Here is a 20838-nt window from a genome sequence, read left to right as displayed (position 1 = left end):
TGAGAAGGTATTGAGGCATGATGCAATAGAAGCCAAAGTTTAGAGGGAAAAAAGATTGTGTCTCCTCCTTTCAGTCTGCCTGTTTGCAGACAGCTGGAGCAGATAGACATCAGCTTTTTTGTCAACACAGTGGGCTGCATGAAAAAGCTCACACAGACAGAGGATGGCAGGTTTTTTTGTCTATAGTTTCTTTATAGACATTTATATAAGGCTTAGCACAGACACGACAGATGGACCAGCAGAAATGAAACCTATGAAATCTGACTCAGACTATAATAGTGATGAAATATTTCCAAGTACAATGAATTTCAGGCATGTTAACTCAAATCCACTGGCCTTGATGCAACCCTGCGCGCAGAGTCAACAGACAATTTTAGTGAAATCTGTCACTATATTCACATTATTCAGCACCAAAATGCCACAAGGTGTCTGACAGTGCTAACAGTGTCATCTTTTTCATGAGTGTCTAATTAAAGACATGTTTCTCTTTTAATTAATTCAGCTGTCTGCACAGGGAGTGTAAGTCAAATATGAATCTAGTCTTAGCCTTTAATCGCCATCAATGAATGCAACAGAAAAGCCTTAAAACAACCAGTCATCATCAGTGATGATGGGTGGCCTAACTACTGCATGTCATTTCTGGCTTTTGGAAATTATTTTTTTTACCTTCTGGCAATTTGGGGTTAATAAAGATTTTATTTCAGCTACTGACAAAGTTGTACTCTGCTTCCTCTGTACCTGACAGCTGCCTCCAGAGTCCCACAAGCTAACTTAGCCCAATAGGACTCATTCTTGCATCAGTTGGCTCCCTTCACTTTGAGTGTCAACCTCCTGCCTTGTGGCTTTAGCTCTGTACAGCCCCCTCACCAACAGAGGTGGGAAACATGGTCCATTTAGACTCCATTTGCATGAAACATTCCTTTTTGATAACCATATCATTGGGGCTTGATCATGTGACCTTGAATGCTGCCTTAGTTACACTGCAATAGGCGTACACTGCTGTGGGTTTCCCTTGAACAGCTTTTTTCACTTACTATGTATTTACACACCACTCACTGTTAAATAGATAAATCTGAACTGATATTGAATTGAACTGAACTAAATGTGAACTGAAGAGATTGTATACTGTACATAGCAATGTTCAGCCCAAATGTGTTCCTTATTCACAGTTTTGAGCCATATTTGCCCTGAGCCACATGACCACCTTACATAGGCCATGTATAAGATGTGTCAACATCAGACCCACCAACCCTGTAAATATGCTGCAACCCATGGAAAGCTATAATATATGGCTCATATAATTCTCAGTGGCTTAACAGAACAATACGTGTCAAATGTAGCTTCAATTAGGCGCTGATGTATCAGCTATGTAGCCCTTTGAATACACTCTGTACCATTTAGCATAGTGTTTCAAGCTGTGGGTTTAATGTGAATGAGTGTTTTTTTAACCCAATTTTACCATAGATCAGAAAAGAAGATTAAACAGAGGGTTCACTTACAGGATTTTGACCAAGACAATAGTTTAATATTTATTGTTTCTTTTAGTTATGTTATCAAAATTCTTATTTGTATTCATACTCATTTAATTTCCACAGATGCTTATGGGTGAATGATGTGCAGTTCTGTAATTTACATAGCAGTTATAAAATAAGCAAACTTTTGTGTTTAATCCACACTGAAATATGTGCTTGACCAGTCTTTATCAGCCAAAATCATTTTTAAGCAATCTGACGTAAAAGCTCTGCATTTTATTTTATTTTACTTTATTTTATTTTACTTTATTTTATTATTTTACTGAAACTGTCTTGGGATGGGTGCTGATGTGCCACTTTTACAAGAACAACTTAGACCATATGACTGGCACTTTCAGTCATATGGTCTATAGCTAACATGAGCACAAGAGTGCTAAGTGAAAAGAGCCAGTTGAGCATGCTTACATTTTACGCACAAGTGACCCCTTAAGGGAATTTAACCGCTCGCCCTCATTCCAGTGAGCAAAACAGGCCTTTAAACAATCTTCACTGCTAGATGGGATATAACGTGTTATTTTCAGATACCTGGAAATAACATCTGTGGTCCACCTTGACTACAGCTTTGTTTGTTCTGTGTGTCAAACTTAATGTGCTTTGTTGGGCTATAGCTGCTATGCCAGAGAGGTCAGTCCGAGAGAAAGAGACTGAAATGGAGCAAGAACAAGTTGGATGGAAGTTCTCACTGCTGTCGTTATTTATGTGTTCAGAAGCCAATTAGACTGCAAACACAGCAGTGGTAATAAATAACTATCCATGCAAAACACCAGCGCAACTTCAAATTAACAGTTTTAAAATGCAAGCACAGCAGTAATTGAATCTAGTGACTCAGATAAAATGAAAAATAAATAAATCATATACATTACAAGCCTTCTGATACTATCATTTCCTATTGTTCCGGCATTCTTAAAAATTAGCTTTATATAATCATTTCTTCAATTTTTCTTAACTTATTCTTAAAATTAACCCTGGCTATTTCACCTCACAAGTCTCCCATGTTGCTATTGTTAACAGCCCAAAGCATACAAACTCTGAAAAGCGTTACAGTTTTGCTGTTAATAAGAAGACATTGAAGTGAAATAATACTTCTGGTAAGAACTAAGAGAAAAGACCTGAAACTGTGTTCTCAGCAAGCGATGACTAAAATCAAAAGCTATGCCTAGAATTTTCATAAGGAGACTAAATGCTCTTAGGCTTCAGAGGCTTAAAATAAATTTAATTTACTTTCTAAGTAATTACTGGGGATAACCCTATTCCTAACACTATCCCTATATTTTTTTCAATCACTTTTCAAAGTCTTGGCAATCAAGAAAAAAATATTTCTAAACAAAATGCATCATCTTCAGCTTGTCTCTAAAACATAGGGTTAGAATTCAACTACGATTGGAGTTCTTGTTGAGAAACAATAAAGAATGGACATATTAGATGGTAGTTAGGTAATAAACTATCTGCTGTCTCTGAGAATAGCAATACATGGCTCTAGAAAATGGACAATGGAGGAACTAGACAATCTGGTATGTCAGTTCAACAATTTGTGTTCAGTGTTCTCTAGCTAAGACTGGTGCAGCTACTTGGATGAAAACAGACATGTCAGATGCAGCTGTACAGTAACCAGCAAATATTCTGTAACTCTGTTTACAGATACAGCCATGTCTTTGAATGTGAACAGAAAAGCCATTAAAAAAAATAAGGGATGGCTATCTTATAGCAGTCAGTGGTATTTTCTGATGTCACTGAATATGTTTGAACTTAAAACATCAGTTTGAACAGTGGCATGCAGTGAAATGCAAACAGAGATGATTGCCCGCCCACCACCACAAACACAGAAACAAAAACATCTTGGATCACATTAAAAAATACCTTTTCGCTGACTATCGGCACTTCAGATGGATGTCTTCACTTTTAAGCACTTTTTCCTGGCTGAAGAATTCTAGAATAAAATAATTATAAAATATATAACCAAACATTTTTTTACTGTGCGCTGACAATGACAAGTGATGGAAGAGTTTTTCAAACTATTAATTTAGGAAGAAATGCAATCAAAAACTATGAAAATTCCTCGCTATACCTCAAACAAATTATTGTAGAGTATCCATCCATAAAGTATCCATTTGTTTCTCTTATCAGGGGCATTATCGTCCGGAAGGAATGCAGCCTAAACAGCCTAAGCAGAGAACCTCAGATTTCCTTCTTCCCAGCCACGTCCTCCAGCTCATCTTGGGGAACACAGAAGAATTCCCAGGCCAGCCAAGAAATATAATCTCTCCAGGGGTGTCAGGAAGCCTAAGTAGCGTGACCCCTGGTGCTGGAGCACACGCTCTCCAGTTCCTCTTCTTAAAGATGAGAACCACCACCCTAGTCAGCCAATCCGGTGGCACTACTGCAGATCTCCAAGTTGTATTGCAGAGGCATGTCAGCCGACACAGCCCTACAACATTCAGGGCATTAGGGAACTCTAGGGGTCATGTACAATGTGTGTCAGATGATGGTCAAGGGCGCAAACTCTGGCAGCAATGTTGGATAATTCCTCCCACCCACTCCATGACGTGCTGGCTAGCCACAGGAGCACGTCCAGTGAGAGACTGAGATTACCAAAAAGCACCTGAACGACACAGGAAACCATCCTTGCCTGTGGCCATCTCCCTGTACAACTCATCCACCTAACACACTGTATACTGCTATAGCTACACAATTTTTGCACGTGCTCTTCTTTCTTATCCAGATATTCATCAGTAACTGACTTATATATATATGTATATATTCTATATATTGTGTTATTTCTTACTTCTTGTATTGTCTGTTTTTGTTACTGTTTGTACTGGAGCACTGTAACCAACATAATTTCCCCTGGGGATCAATAAAGTATTCTGATTCTGATTCTGAGTTCAATCCCTGGCTTTCGAGACATAAGGTATCAAAAGTAAAAACAGTTGCAGGTCTACATCATGATTTTTTTTAAGTGTATTAAAATATAATAATTAAAAATAATTTGAATTAAAAGGCTTGAGCTGTGTGTCACATCATTAACTATCAATATCCAAAATATCGAAAATAATATTAATGAAAAATGAAGGTGCAGTGTTCACAGACAGCTGGTTAAATTTGTTACATTCAGTCAACCAAGTGCTTTCTCATAGACGCTAATCTGAAAGTGCTGCTGAGCCTGCACATGGTCAGAGGTACTGTCCCTCTCCATCATCATTAGACCTTTTTAACAACTTTTTCACACTCCATCACACATTGACCAAAGTAGTTAAGTTGTTAGGTAGTAAGAGGAAACTCATCTGTTACAATGATAAATCACTGATACTCATTTACTTGCTTATGCTAGCTGTGTTTTCACACAAAGCGCAGATTGCAACTGATCTCAGAGCAATGAAAGTAGGGCCTGCAGCAGTTTGCCACACACGCTGGTCATCAGTTTCCTGTGAAAGACCAGAGGTTTATCCACAATGTGCATGAGCAAACCAAAAAAAAAGCTACTGCGCTCTCAACTCAGCTCAGGAGACAGACACACCTACTTTTTGCAATTTTCAAGAGTACAAAACAAGCAGGGCTTTCAGTATAATAGTCAACTGCAGCCAAAGACACAAGATAGAAGTAATGCATGGGATGAACGCAAATAGGTGAGGAGCTTTATGACAGCACTGTTTTTGAATTTATGGTTGTTTGTATGTTTTAATTTATGTATCTTTTTAAATTTGATGAGGCAAGCACTGCCTGGCTAAGAGCATGGCAAGCACTGTTTGACTTGCTTGTTCTCATGTAATACCAATGAGTTTGAACCACAAGCTTAGTTCAAACAGTTGATAACAGAAATGGGAGCTCTTCATAACAAATCTCCTTACTTTCATTTGTCCTAAAGGACAAGTTGTGGCAAAGTCAGCAATAATTCTGTCCCATGTCACCACCTGTGATCGTGTTCCATTTTCATGGACATTCTGAATAAATTTCAAACACATCAACAGTCGCTTCGAGGCGCTTTATATTATAAGGTAGACCCTACAAAAATACATACAGAGAAAAACACAAAAATCATATGACCCCCCACCCCATGAGCAGGTACTTTGGCGACAGAGAAAAGGAAAAGCTTCATTTTAACAGGAAGAAAGCTCTGACAGAACCAGGCTCAGGGTTGGCGGCCATCTGCCACGACCGGTTGTGGTGAGAGAAGGAAGGCACAATGTCCGGGATGTTTTCCTCATCAGTTACATTACGCTCAAATTAAAAAGGATGAACAGAAAACAATTTTTTGTTTTTGTAACTACCAAGACTCATTGCAACATAAACCATAGAGACAAAATATTTTTATAACATTTATGAAGACAAATATTGTTTCTTTCCCACACTGTTGTTTGCTAATGATACAAAATTTATAGGAACATTCTACTATTGTAATGGAAAACTAGGGCGAGTGTTAGGAACACAGAGCCTGTGTTTCAAAATTTCTTTGAAAATGTTCAAGCTTAAAACTACCCATGCTAAAGTCCATCCATGAAATGCAGCCTTTATTAGTGGTGTATAATCAGAAAGCAGTAGGTTTCTAAGGTAAACTACAATTTAATATTGTTATTTATTCAGTATTTGTGTTTTCTCTTTATACACTGCAGAAAGAGGAAGAATGTGTCTGTGTGTCCCTGGCAAAAATTTACCTGTTGTGGTAATTTGATAAAATGCCATTTCATTCTGCCGTATATGACGTATCAGCAAATCACTCCCCTGAAAGAGAGCAAGAAAAAAAGCAATTACTGCAGGACCTTAGCTGATGTTGTAATTACGTGGTTGAGGTCCAAGTACAAGAATAGTCCAATACTGCAAACCTCCATCAGTGCTTTAAACAGCATACATAAAACGAGTCCCTGGATCTAAAAGAAAATCTACATTGGGATTAGTTTGTAATATGTAATAGAGAACTTTAAAACAATGTCCACTTTTCTTATTTCAATTTGTCATGTATTTGTCAAGATATGATGCAGCATATCCCATACGCCATATTGACGTAGTTTTTGACCATTACAATCAATACAGAAAAAGAAGTAGTTATTTAATAAACTGTGGTAGCCTTGTTTTTGCTAAATCCACTGATTAAATATTTAATGAATAAAGTAATCTCAAAGAAAATCATCAGCTTTTTCCATAGGACATACAAAGTGGAAACCACCATTTAAAGTAGGGTATAAAAGCTAGAAAAAGAAAACAATACCGTCTAATTAATTGAATCCTAGGCGTGTCACATGGGTCTACTGTGCGAGGACACCTAAATTGCATCAAGCAAATCTGGGGAATGGAACCCATATGGCTAATGGATATGGGTTATGATATTGTTTTGGAAAGCTCTGCAACACACCGTCCTTCAAATGCTACAGCAACACAGACCTCCACAAATCATTACAGCAGCATAATGGAACACAGTTGATCAGACCCAGGATGAAGGGATGCCAGGGAAAAGAAGAAGAAGAAGACTGTTCTGTGAATAATGATTATGGTCACCTTAGTCATATATCACCATCCGTGAGAAGTTGTCTTGGATAATGGTGTCAGTGCAGAGGGCTGACAAATTCCTGCACCATCCTCAGGTTTCAATCCTATAGTTACCCTCCTCTTCTCTCTTTGTGTCTGCCACCATAATTGCTTAGTAAGCAAGAAATGAATCCATGTTGCAGTAACCCAAACATATTTTCTAAATTAGAAATAGGAGATTGACCATCATGAATGTGGAGTGATGGCACAGCAGGCCTCACTTTGACGCAAGTTGTTAGCAACTCTTAGCCAAGGTCAAGTTGGTATAGTATGTGGGTCCTTTCCTTAATATTGGATGAATTCAATTAGTGCTTCTACAAAGACAAACGTGAGCGAAATATAATGTGTGGTTGAGTAAGAGGTCAAACCAATGTAGTGTAGAAGGTTCTGTAAAATCAGACCGATAGACTAATTCTCTCATGTTCGCTTTTCTTTTCACAGTTTTACTGCAGTTGGCAGCTCAACTGGATCGTCTGCCAGCCATGTGCTGCTCCATTTGTTTCTCTCAGAAGGTCACAGGAGAGAGTTTTCAGGCCCTTCCTCAACTTTCGCGGCCACCCTGCCCACAGGAGTTATTAAGATGAATAGAGCAATATGCTGTCCTGGCTGCTGCTAGCTTTGTGCCATCATGACCTCTGATAACTCAAATCAGACCTTCGGGAACACATCTACAGTTACCCACTGATGAGATCCATGCTCAAGAATATGATATATCGGTGTCATTTTAAGGTGAAACAGAAATTGTAGGTTGCAGTAAATACAGACTATGCAAGTCATTAAACCAATACAGTGTTTGACATTACCCAGTGTGGACACTGAGATCAAATCCAGGAGGAAGTTTAGCATTTAGTATTTCACAGACTTTTTACTTTACAATTTTAAATCAAATTAAAAGAACCAGTTACAGTATGAGAACCAGTTGTTCAATGCCATTCAATGTAACTGACAACATGTTTGAGGGATTTTAATGACAATCATTTTAAGTAATTAAATCAGAAATTGTTTAATCAACTTTATGCTGTAGAGCCTTACACCTGTGCTTCTTTCATGGCCAGCAGGGGTACCTCCTGTGGTTACTCATGGTTAAATAGATGTCTAAGAAAATAACCCCTCAGTTTTCTTGCTCTAAGACCTTGTTAAAATTCTTGAAATACATTTAGAAAGCCTTTTTCAATTCTCTATTTCTATTTGACAATATTTTACCTTGTTTGATTTCCTTTGCTTGTTAGGCTAATTGATGGTTCTAAAATGGCCATGTCTCTCACTGTGTTAGAGTTATAATGGACTGGTCTCTCCCTTTTACCCCATGAAAGCAGGAATATAATATGCCCCTTCATGAACCTGAAGTGGATAACCAGTTAAGAAAAAATATTAATTTACTGAGTCTGAAAACAAGGATAAAACAATAATATACTATACTTGTTCTCCAATGAGCATGCAACATTGTTGGATGTCTCAGCCAGCTTCGCACTGCGCTCATAACACCTGGGATGAAAAAAGCCAAGATGGCTAGGACGAAAACACTCAGCTTGAGGCTTCACAAAATTACTTATATGTTCAGTGGATGACATCATGCTGCCTACATCCAAGTCTTATATAAAGGTGGAAATATTACTAACTTATCATTTAAAATGTACTTTCTATTTCAGCTGCATATGAGTGTACATTGAGGTGTGGATCTATTGATATGTGATACTGTATAATGATGGAAGAAAAGAATAACATTCAAGAAAAAAGTAATCTTTGTGCAGTCATAACAGCATTTGCTTCATGCAGCTTTTTTTTTTTAGAATTTAGACAAAAGCTACAACAGTTAATTAATGCATTTCGTTAGCCTTTACTGAGTTAAAACTAGAAATATATGGTCTTGTTATTAGTGGTACTACTGCAATTTACAAGCAAACCCAGTTTTTAAGTCATAGAGAATGACAGATAACTTCTTTATTGGCCTGTTTTGTTTTTTTGGGGTTTTTTTGTTTTGTTTTTTGGGTGGGATCCTGCATAACCAGAATATTTTCACTTATAATCGGCAGATTAAAATTGGGGAGTGCAAAACAATATATTTGCACTGTGACTGCATAATTTGCTCTCTCTTCTTAATGGGCATAATGAAGAAAAAGTCCTCAGAGGAAACAAACACAACAGAGCACTTTTTACGTATTTCGACAGTTTGACGGATCAGACAAATTATTCCTGCACCCACATGCTACAGTACTGTGAAAACATTACCAATGATTTCTATAAACATTACTAATACACACTGATTATAAGATCGCTGTCTGAACAGTGGACCAACAGCAGGACTGCATAAATGGTAGCCATGTATCACAACAGACAGTGTCGATTCAGTTGTTCATCCTGAACTGACCAAAATTCTTTGAAACTGAGTGGAACACATGACAAGAATTTCTCTACATTTCGCTTTCTACATACTCTGATAGTGTGGTTGGATCAATTTTGCTTAACTAATAGTGTTATTGCTTAAAGACTTTACGTGTACCAGTCAGCAAGCACATAATAGTATTTACAATGTCATAAAAAATATATTCCACTTAAAGGGTTAGAATCATATCCCTGTGAATGTTTCCCTTCACTTGTTACCTTGTCTTTTGTTAACTTTAGCAACTGATGCTAGTTTGAAGAATGGGACAGACAATTAATCAAAACTGCATAAAAACTGACATTCAGAACCTTTTCAATTAAATTAATACTCCCCCCATTATTATACATACTACTGTGTGTGTTGTAACAGGACTGCCTTATCTAGTCTGTGACGTGGAAACACCAAGGAGGAAAAGTCAAACACCAAGCCGATTGCCCAACTTGCGTACTTTGTACCAAATACAAAAACAATGTCCATTGTTTGACTTTAGTAAAGACAACATCAAACAAAGACAACCAACAACTGTAAAAAAAAAATTGTTTTGTGATTATCACCAATATGTTAAATTTGGAGCTCAATCATATTACAGAAAAAAATATCTCAGCTTCAGTAAAAACCTAGTGAACTATGAGCGCAAGAACTCTGTATGCATATGTATTAACGGTGATTTGATCTGAGGTCATATTGCCCAGCCCTACTAATAAATACCAATTCAGTAAATTTATAATCTTGTTTCTTAAACAAAATGCAACAAACAAACACAAAGTTATGACAGTAATATTAAAACATAGCCTAGAAAAATGATTTGTCTTCCTCTGCCGGAGGAATCAAGCTGATTCATTTAACCACGGCACTCAGATCTGCAAAGCTAACATATCGACTTGTACCGGTACAAGTTACAAAACAACTTAATTTGTGAGAAAATCCACAGCAACAACAGATATGGTCAATGGTCAATGGTAACTTTATTGTCCCTGACGGGAAATTGATTCGCAGATATTGCTGGTACTTCCCAATTTTTTTTTTTTTTTTATTCAGAGCATTATGAATAAAAGACATGCATGTTAGGTAAACTGTCAGTGTGAGATGACATGCTTAAAATGCATAGAATTAAGTGCTTTATACAGGAGAATTGGGCTTGTAGCGTAATTTTAGTGAAGTGCTATGTAAATGACTTTTTCCATTTCCAGTCTCAGAGCTGTTGAATGGTGTGAAGTCCAACACTGCAAGCAATGGATGTTCAAGCCTGAAATACAGTTGGCTGAGCCAAGACAAGCAAGGATACTGAAGAGCTTCCACGGGCAGCAGTATTTTCCTGTTGACATTAAACCTAAGCCCTTAACCTAATGTCACTGACTGCTCCACACTCTACCTTTCATCTTCATTCTCACAGACTGCCACAGAGCTTTAAGCACTTAGCTACTAACAAAAGCGCTATAAGATGGTAAATGTAGAGTAATGATGACAAGCAGCAGCAATGAAAATAGCACCTGCCGCCTGAGACAATAATAAATCACCTGCGATGAGAGTGACTGTGCACAGATACAAGCAAACAAGTTCAGGAAGGTCGAGAGGCAGAAGAAGAGCTAATCTGGACTAACCCTCTCCACCTCCTACAGCTCCAGCAAGGCTGAGGATAAATAACGGGCAAAGTGTTAATATAAGAACGTTTTTTTTTTCCTTAGCTTGTGTTTACCTGTTCAGCATCCTCCCCAGGACACGCCAGCTACCCTTCCAGCCCGGCGCTCAGCAGGAGCAGTAACGGAGATCAGAAACCCTCTCAGCATCCCCCGTAAGCTCGCAGGTTCGGCTCCTTATGGGACAACTACTGGCAAGTGCGGTAGTGCAAGTTGGCTCCGACTCGGGATGTTCCGCTCAGTGCGCGTGAGCAGGTGCGAGATTAAAAATAATAATCATAAAAACACGCAGAACGGAACTCTCAGCCTGCGCCCGCCGGTGAGCACAGCGTCAGCTCTCCTCTCGTTTTACGCGGATCCCTGTTAGTTGAAGCCTTTTCTGAAGTCCACGTTCATCGCGGTGCCCTTCAGTAGCAATTCCGCCGCGGAGACGCGTGGAGCTCACCCCGTACCGCTTCTGACTGGTGGAGGCGGCACGGACGGAGCCGGGGCGTATTTCTGAAGAAGGAGGAGGGCGAGGGAGGGCGGATGCGCAACGATGTTGGATGCAAGGACGTCACAAAAGTTTCTAAAAGCGCAGAAGTGATTCTGAGAGCACGTAGGGATTATTTTCCCTGCGTCCATCTGTTAGATAGAAAGATTACATATTCTAATTATATTCTATTTATTTTATGTGTTGTTTTAAAAATAATGATAATGGGGAAAAAAAATCTTAGGGTAAAACCAAATTTGGAGCAACTTGAAGCAAATTTAAAGAGTATGGCGTTACGCGTTAGAGGTAAATAACTTTTTCCTGCCAATCTAATCACACAAGCAATAGCAAATACGTGTTAGATAACATGATAGGCTGTCTGTCTATCTCATGCTGACAAGACATTTAACTAAAGGGCATAAAGGAAGAGACTGTCTATTACACATATCCATTTTGTTGTTGCTTTTAATCATTATTTTACTTCTTTCTTTTTTTTTAAAAAAAACTTTTTCTTTTATAAATTTTTGTGACTCACATAGGCTTGTTTTATGTGACCCTAAATTACTTGTGAACTGTTGCTAAATGTAATACTACTTTAAATGTTGATAAACCGGTAAGAGAGTTGTAACTTAAATAACTGGCTGTGATCTTACAGCATGAATAGATAGTGAGTGCAGACAAAAAGCTCCTGCTTGAAAACTCATTGTTACTGCATAACCTTTAAGCTGGTGTTACGTTTAGGTTGGTAAACGGTATTATATGATGATTTTCTATTCTAACTGAGAATTCAAAGCCTAGAGGCCTCTTTCAACCATTCATAAACTCATTCATGCAGTGCTTTTACATTATGCATAAACAATTTATCTAACATTCATGCACATTCACACACACTGCCAGTTAGTGTACTGGGTGAAAATTGAAGTTCAGCATCTTACACAAGGATACTTACACATAAGGACTGAAGGGGCCAGGGATCAAGATCTAACCTTCCGATTAGTAGACCCCTCCCTATCCCATCTGAGCCACAGCCACTTCTAAGTTGCTATTTCTAAAATCTTAAAACTACTTTAGCTATGCATGGTATTGGCTTGCAATTGACTGAAGTATATATATCCCTACCTTACTTCATAATAGGCTTCTTCAAGCAGCTTACAGGACAAAATTTTGGGTACCTTTTTTGTTGGAAGGTGCTCATTCCTACTACCCAGCACATGCAGGTGCTGCATTTTGTATGCACACATCTGTTGCGTAGATTTTTATGCAGCAGTGTAGTCCACACGGTGGGCTAGTGCAAATGTCTGTTGTTCAAAATGATATCTTTATTCCCGATATTCTGCAAACTCTGCAGGGTGTGAGAAATTGAGACATATTTGACATCTCAGCTGATGTACAGCCTGAGGGCAAAGTGAAAATGGGCTTTATGTCCTATCAACAATATTTGAGCTTAATTGCCTTGATTGCCTATATGCTCACAAATTAGCCATCAGTCTGACGCAGCATATTTCATTTTGCTGGTAAGCAGCTCAGTCTGCTTGTGCAGCGGTCCTGCTGTTTCACCCAACACGAGCTTTACAAAAGCTATTTGAGGAAGGCTGGTGTCTTTGGCCTGCCAGATGGTCCTGTGTAAGAACTTTGAATTATTCAGCCATCCCAAAGCAGACTGAAGCTGTCATGTGTAAGATAACTTCGTTGGCTTCTGCCTGTGCTGGGGGAAACACTGGTGGATCAGTGCATAGAACTACTGCAGAGGCACCACCAGCTTATGCAGCTCCACATTCAAATTTCAGCAGTGCACAATTAAGGCCTGCCTTGTAGTTTACTGCAGCAACAGAACATATTTATTCTTTCTTTTTTTTTTATATCAGACTCAGACTGTGTAATGCTCTCACAGAGAGGAACGAGAATCATAAATTATTCACCTGATCCAGCTTTTATGTGTGAATGCTGAGCTTACAGTGGCAGTAGCATATCTAGAAACAAGCAGTTAAGCGTTTAATAGATACACAGAATCTGTTTGTGCCACTCTTTAATGCATCACATTAAGCCAAAGTGTGTCAAACACAATTATGGAAATTACTAAAGTTGGACAAGAATGTGTAAGAACTCATAAACCAAAACATTGTCATAAATTTTCCCAAAGACATCCTGTGAGTCCTTTAATGTGGTACAATTACCATATTGGCCATTAGTGATATTAGAGTGAAGCTTTACTGATGGCAGGGATTAGAGCTATAATTTAACAGGATAACTCCTGTCACTTTAACAGAGCCATTGACACTATGAATACATGCCATTACAAAATACTGCTGTATAACATATCACCACATTAGGGATGATATATGCCTCACATTTTATTTCCTCCTCACACCTCCCTCCTTTGCTTCTAACTAAAACCAGCCTCACTTTGTCAAGTTTGAGAAAATCTGAACCGCGGAGGTGGTCTCATCCCTATTTTTATTTGCCTTCAGTGTGTGAGGGCGCGTGCATGTGTGTGTTGGGGTAATCCTTTTTAAAAAAAGAACAAGAAATCCACTTCACATCGAGGGTCGCTGTGCGTATACCTGAGTGTGTGAGGTGTGATCACCCCGGGAGCAGCCGTTAATCCACTTGGGGGTTGGCACTTTGATCTCTGGCTGAGTAGCTCTACAGCGAAGCTCTCAACCTCACCTCCTCCACTAAGAATTATTCGAAATTAGAAAGGAGACTTCTTAGTATGTCAAATTGGTTAATAGCACTTCTTCAGTCAAGAGGCCTGTCCCATCCATACACAGTACTTAGATGTGGGGCTCATTTTGGGTAAGTGTTCCCATTTCAGATGAAGGGCTCTCCACAAGAGGAAAATAGGGTAGTTATGTACTCTACAGAACAACCTGGGTGAAAAAAATTGAAGCCATCTGAGATCCTTATCTTCTGATTGCTCACCATAAGGTCTCATAGGAAGTGTCTGCTAATTGCTTCTGACTAATATATGTATGGATACACCACAACTGTCTCCAAAACATGGGATGCCGTGAAATATGTAAATAAAAACAGAATGCAATGGTTTGCAAATAACTGTAATGTGTTTGTCCGACTCCTTGCTGTTTTCATTCCTGCTGGCCAGCACATGTAGGTGCTGCATTTTGCATGCCTTATCGGTTATGTAGATTTATACAATGAATGTTGTGTAACAGTAAGTAAAAACAAAGAAGTATCAAAAACATGAGGTAAATGAGTACTACAAATTCTAAAATAAGACAATATTGAATAAGTTCATAATCACAACTCATATTTGGTTAATGTGCACCTCTCTTTATTTTTAATTATTGGTTTCTTTCACAGCATGTCTTTTGTCCTTTCTTCCCCCCCTTACCCCAACCAGTTGCGGTCGCCCCTCCATGGACCTAGTTCTGCTGTTTCTTCCTGTCAAAAGGGAGTTTATCCTTCCCACTGTCACTAAAGTGCTTACTCATGATTGTTCGGGTTTTCTATGTTTTCTTTGTATAATGGTTGGGTCTTTACCTTACCAACATTAAACCCCTTGAAGGAACTGCTGTTGCCATTTGGTGCTATAGAAATAAAATTAAATTGAATTAATGTTAGGGTGTCTGTTCTGTCCAGACTTAACTTGGACTTAACTGGCATTGTCAGCGTATACAATTATCCATGTGAGCTTTGCTGTGAGCTTTGACTTCTTCTCGTTCTTCTTTTTTTAAAAATATTTGTGCAATGTCTTTGGAAACACATATCCCTAACCTGGTCATCACAGCAACACAGCCCTGGCTGTGAGAACACAAGCCACTGCATCTGCTATTGACAGCTGTATTTATGGAGGCAACCAATCAGAAAGAAAAAGAAGTCTAAAGCACCTGGTTTCACACAGTCAGTAAATTGCAGGGTTGTAATTATAACATAATTAAGAATTATTTTGAACTGAATCCTGCAACACTACTTTAGTAGAGCAGAGAGTAAAATAAAAAGACAACATATTAAATTATGACATTGAGAAATATGTGAAAAATTAAAACTGGCTTTGAATTTTATGCCAGCAAAATGTTTCAGAAAAATTAGGGAGAGGGCTAAAGGGAGTTTGTAATGCTTAAAAAACTTTTACGATAACTGGCATCATGACCTGGCATCAGAGGAACATCCTAGAGAAATGTCATCATCTACAGTACCAAATTCAGAGGCACTCCACTAAAAATAGAAAATTCTACAAATAATTTTACAAAGGAAATTAATATGTGTGCTCAGGAGAACACGTCATCACAGCATGCACAAATGCAAGTTAAAATAATAAGAAAAAAAAAACACAAAACACCAAACACAATCCAGAAAAACTGCTGCCTGTTTCTGTAATTATAATCCTTTGCTATTTAACTATATGCATCAATACTACAGGCAGTTTAAAATACCTCCAAAAGGAATTTGACCAAAGTTATGAATGGAATGGAAACTGTGTTTCTGCTCTGCATTTCCAATTAAGCCATGTGTAACTGTAAACTTTTTTAATTAGCTTCAGTTAGGTGTGTGACAATGACTATCAACTGAATATTACATGGTAAAATAACTAAAAACACTAAGAATTTTAAAGGAGGCAGAGGATCTGCTCTTACAACAGCTAAGGACAGCAGCGCAAAGAAAACCACAGTAACTGTAAATTTATGATCAAGGTTACTTTAAAATCAGAAACATACTTTTTATATGTTTTTATCCATTTATGGTCTCTATCATCACTTTGCAATTTTATTTTGATTTTAATAAATTAATCAAAAAATACCACAACAATGAAAATGCAGTTAACTGGTTACATTTTTGCTTTTTTAGGTGTGTCATTGTATCTGCACAGTGATGCACTGGGTTACGGCATTATTGAAAATGATATGTCACCTCCAACTTGTCATCTGTCATCAAGCACAATTCCTGTTTTGAAAGGGGAAGCTTTAATCACGGGGAGCCGTGATCTTTTTCCTAAATCTGTCTAAGTAATTTTTAAGTGCCTACATTTACTAAAAAGTTAAAGTGATAATAAAAGGTGAGTAAAAAATGAAACAAATGAAAAAACACACACGTCAAAAAAACAAAACAAGACAAAACAGAAAAACTCAGAGTCCCTGCATGCACATTTGGTTACCCCTGCATGTGCATAGAGCCTTCTATAGTATTAGATTTCAAGCCTGTCTTTTATAATGCATTAATGTGCAGTTAACAAATCTGAAAAGCTGTTATTAAACATTTCTGTAAAATTGTCAGTAGCAATGTCTGCAGAGCCCTGCAACATACTGGATAGGCTCCAGCCTCCGTGTGACCCTGATGAAGATAAGTCAAAGACAATGGATGGATGGAACTTCTGAAGATATATGTATTAATTATGCGAAAAACAATACTATAAGGATATTAAGTTTTTAATGACCTCACAGTACTGCGGGTTAGGTTTGCGGTTTCTCATATATCATAAATTGTCTTGAGGCAACTGTTTGTTTGAATTGGCCTCTATAAAAATAAAACTGAATTGAATATATTGAACAGCTAATATTAGCAATAGTACTACTGACTGACTGATATAATCACTTGTTCCTTCTCCTGCTTGTAACATTCAATTGTTGCATGAATAGACCACCTCGTCTGGTTAAATCACATCAAAACTAAAAATCCACAAATTGCACTGCATCCTGTAAGTAACACAGGTTAGAGGAAGCTAGACACATTTCAAAAAAGGAAACAGCAACTGTTAAACCAACAAAGTAAAAAAAAAAAAGGTTTACACTTTAAATACACCAAAAATCTTTTGTTACTTCATGACTTATAAACAACATGCACCTCACTAGAACACATATATTGACATTTGCATACATAACATGCTGCATCTGTCAAATTCAAAGAGGGGAGGGTGAACTGTGCTCCCACAGACACAGGCTGTAAATTTCCATGGCAGAGCTGTCAGCCCTCCATGCCTCTCTGCTGGCTTCTGCCACTCCATTGATCTCTCATACATGACATTCATGTCCAATGACTGCCCCACCTCACCTCAATCATGTGGGAAGAAGTGCCCTTTCTTCCACCTGTTTGATGTCAGCTCCTGTAGGAGGCAGGAGCATGCTGATCACCCATACATTTCAGACTCTCACGTCTCCTTTGTCATTACTGTATACATGTTGGAAGCTATATCTCTGTAATGTCATATATAATCGGCTTAACATATGTGTATTCTTTTCTGCTTAAGTTTCCTTAAGAAGACAATGTTGCACATTTAAGCCAAATGAATACAGTCTACTCACACAATCTATTAGTCTCATTTATTTCCCCCAATTTAATCTAATAAATTAAATTAAATAAATTTAATTTCTGTCCTGTCTGGCAGCTTTTGCAATCAGAAATGATGTGAATACACTGATGTGCCAAACACATTTTTGGTTTTCCAAGATGAGTTCTATACATTCTCTATAGGCTCCTCTTATTGAATTTTTTCTTCTACATGTTTTTCTTTATTAATTTCTATTAGTTTTATTTCAGTTATTACATCATATATGTAGTGTGACGATGTTTGAGCTGACAGGCAGGAGGGAACAAAAGGGAAGAAGAGAGAAAATCTAAGAAAATCTAATAAAAGGATAGAGCACAAATGGAAAAGTGTGATGTAGAACTCCCCCAGGAGCCAGAGGCAGACAGAGGTAGATCCAGGAGATCCGGGTCATCTGCAGTCCCTGTGAGTACCAAAGACCTGAGGCTGTAAAAAGCTATATCACGGAAACAAGACGCCATATATGAATACAGTCCAGAAAGCCGCCGTCTTCTCAAAGCTCTTTTAAAATGGACTTTGGCAAGGAAGGAAATTTTTCTGTGGTCAGAAAAAAAATCACATTTAAAATCCTTTTCTGAAAAATAGGGACTATTCATAAAAATTGCTGCATTTTCTAAAATGTTAATGCAATTATTGAGTTACACTGAAGACTGAACTTCTTGTTTGGTTGTTTGATTAACTTTAATTGTTTGGTTTAAAATCCACTTTGGTGGTTTACAAAGGCAAAAATACAACAATTGTGTGATTTACTAAAGGGTTATGATCCTAACTATAACCAGTAGGAGCAAAATATAAAACCTGAGCAGGACAGAATGAGATTCACAATTCCTACATCATTGACAGTCTTCTCTGAGGTGAAAGCATTGTTTCATGCAATTAATTTATTTCTTTATTGGCAGCAAAAATATTACATGAAAAAAATGAACTGAACTGAAAAAAATTTGTGTGTGTGACCAAAGATGAACATAATTGTTTGTCACTCAACAATTCTTTTCACTTCCATTTTTCAATGTCACAAAGTTGAAAAAAAAAAAAAACCTATCAGATGCAAACTATGCATTTCTGACTATTTCTTCAGTGCCCATTGTTTCAAACTGACTGCAAGAAAACTGACCAACTCAAAGACAGAGCGCCCACCCCCATCTCACGATTCAGTAGCAAACCAAGCAAAACAACACACACGTGCCACACGCAAATATAAATGCTAGCAACGGCGTTGGCCACTTAAATATCCTATAGTGTAGGCACTACATAGATTCATAGAAGTATAAATCAAGCTTGACACTACTTCAGCACAACACAACTGATGCTCTTGACAGAATTAGGAAGATGGAAAATCCAACAGTTAAATCTTTAAAAAGGTTCACCTGTAAGCTCTGTCAGGTTTAGCAGGGATAGGATTAGATCTAGCTCTCTAGGATGCCATTATGAGAAACAACAGCTACTAGTCAAGAATATAAAAAGGAAACACTTTGGGATTTGTGTAAGGCTTTTTCATATTAGATAATTGAGTGTTGGTGTTTTCTGTCTTACTCTTGGACCAACAACTACAAAATCACTTTCAGTGATGTGGAATTTCAATTTTCCACCCTCAGTATAGCTATCAGCTCAATCTTGTACTAAAAACAGACAAAAACATCCGTTCCACTTGATTTATATAGCACCAGTTCACAACAACAGCCACACCAAGGTGCCTTATATTGTAATGTAAAATGGTGACAGTAGGAAGAAACCTGTGGTAAAACCAGGCTCAGGATGGGGCAACCACCTATTTGCTCCACCTGGTTGGGGGTGAAGAAACAGAGAAGACAGCACAGAGAGATAGGACAACAGACAAAGTATAGGAGAGAGAGACACAGAGCTTTATCATTGGTAATGATTAAATAGTGCTAGTGGTGTATAAACCCACAGAATCTGAAGAAATATCTATGAAGACGAAACACTCAGTGCATCATGGGAAGTCCCCCAGCAGCCTAAGCCTACTACAGCATACTAACTAAGGGCTGGTTCAGGGGCATCTGATCCAGCTCTAACTAACCTTTATAGGAAAAAATAAAACGAACTAACATAAAATAAAATCTTTTAAGCCTAGTCACAAAAGTATAAAAAGTGGAGATAGAGAACCAGAATATGATTAAGATATAGTTTGGAACATCAATATGTCAGTGTTGTATATGCCCTTGAGGTACTTTTCAAAATGTCCACTCTGTAGCTACAGTAGAGGAGATGCTGCTGATTTATACTTTAATAAGACTTAGATTACATTATATATACAGTATGCAACTACATTTCAGTTAGCTTAGGATCTTATTGACATTGATTTCTAGTGCACCATGCTGCTTTTCAGGCAATAATCCACCATCCATACTGGAAGGTACCAGGCCCACGTAATTGCTTTCATAAGACGTTTATACAGTCTCTTTCAATTTGCCTTCACACTTACAATCAATACATTGATAGAGAAGAAACTGTACTTACTGCTACTTGGCAAAGATTTTAAAGAAACTTGCTCACAGAGCTGGACTTTGTTTGCATTCAGCATGCAGAAGTAGAGTCTGAAACAGTTTGTTCATCCTGATGTTCCTCCTCTATCCCCTCTGGCTCCTGTTCTGGTCATGCTTCATGAACCCTGGCTGATGTACAGGTGGATGTCAGAGATGGTGGCGTGGTGGGGAGGGCTGAGCAGACATGGGCCATGGCCTGTTTGCTGATAGGATGAAGAAATCCATCATTATCCTCTGCTAGTCATTCCTCTCACGCTACCCAGGACCTGGCTGTTAATTGCCCCAAGAATTTGTCCAAACAGAGATGCTGAGAGGAAATACCAGTGACAGGGACTGTGAATCAATCTGTTTTCAAAGAGGATCTTCTTTTCTTTATGAAACTAATTTTTAGCTGTGATTTACCACTAGGTGTTTTGGTATTAGGAAAGCTAGTAACCTAAAGCTAGTAAAAAATTCCATTATCCATACACTTTGCAACTGGAGTCTTGGGTTTAAAATAGGCTTCACTGGTTG

General features: G+C 38.0%; 1 protein-coding gene across 6 annotated transcripts in view; it reads right to left on the bottom strand.

The window, feature by feature from the left end:
* The window catches only part of LOC102306823 (heparan sulfate glucosamine 3-O-sulfotransferase 5), a 136338-nt gene extending 124783 nt beyond the window's left edge, over positions 1–11555 (bottom strand). For 2 of the 6 annotated variants that reach the window (XM_005931036.3, XM_005931038.3), the window contains exons 1-2: positions 11129–11555; positions 6182–6248 (exon numbers count right to left, since the gene is read on the bottom strand). The gene's annotated coding sequence lies outside the window, so the exon portion shown is untranslated. The other 4 variants (XM_005931039.3, XM_005931040.3, XM_005931037.3 and 1 more) reach the window with 3 other exon arrangements.
* Positions 11556–20838: the final 9283 nt, after the last annotated feature.

Source organism: Haplochromis burtoni, unplaced genomic scaffold, assembly GCF_018398535.1.
Source record: "Haplochromis burtoni strain Fernald_Lab_line unplaced genomic scaffold, NCSU_Asbu1 Contig_103, whole genome shotgun sequence".
NCBI classification, from domain to species: domain Eukaryota; kingdom Metazoa; phylum Chordata; class Actinopteri; order Cichliformes; family Cichlidae; genus Haplochromis; species Haplochromis burtoni.
This window is presented reverse-complemented; position numbering and strand designations above follow the sequence as displayed.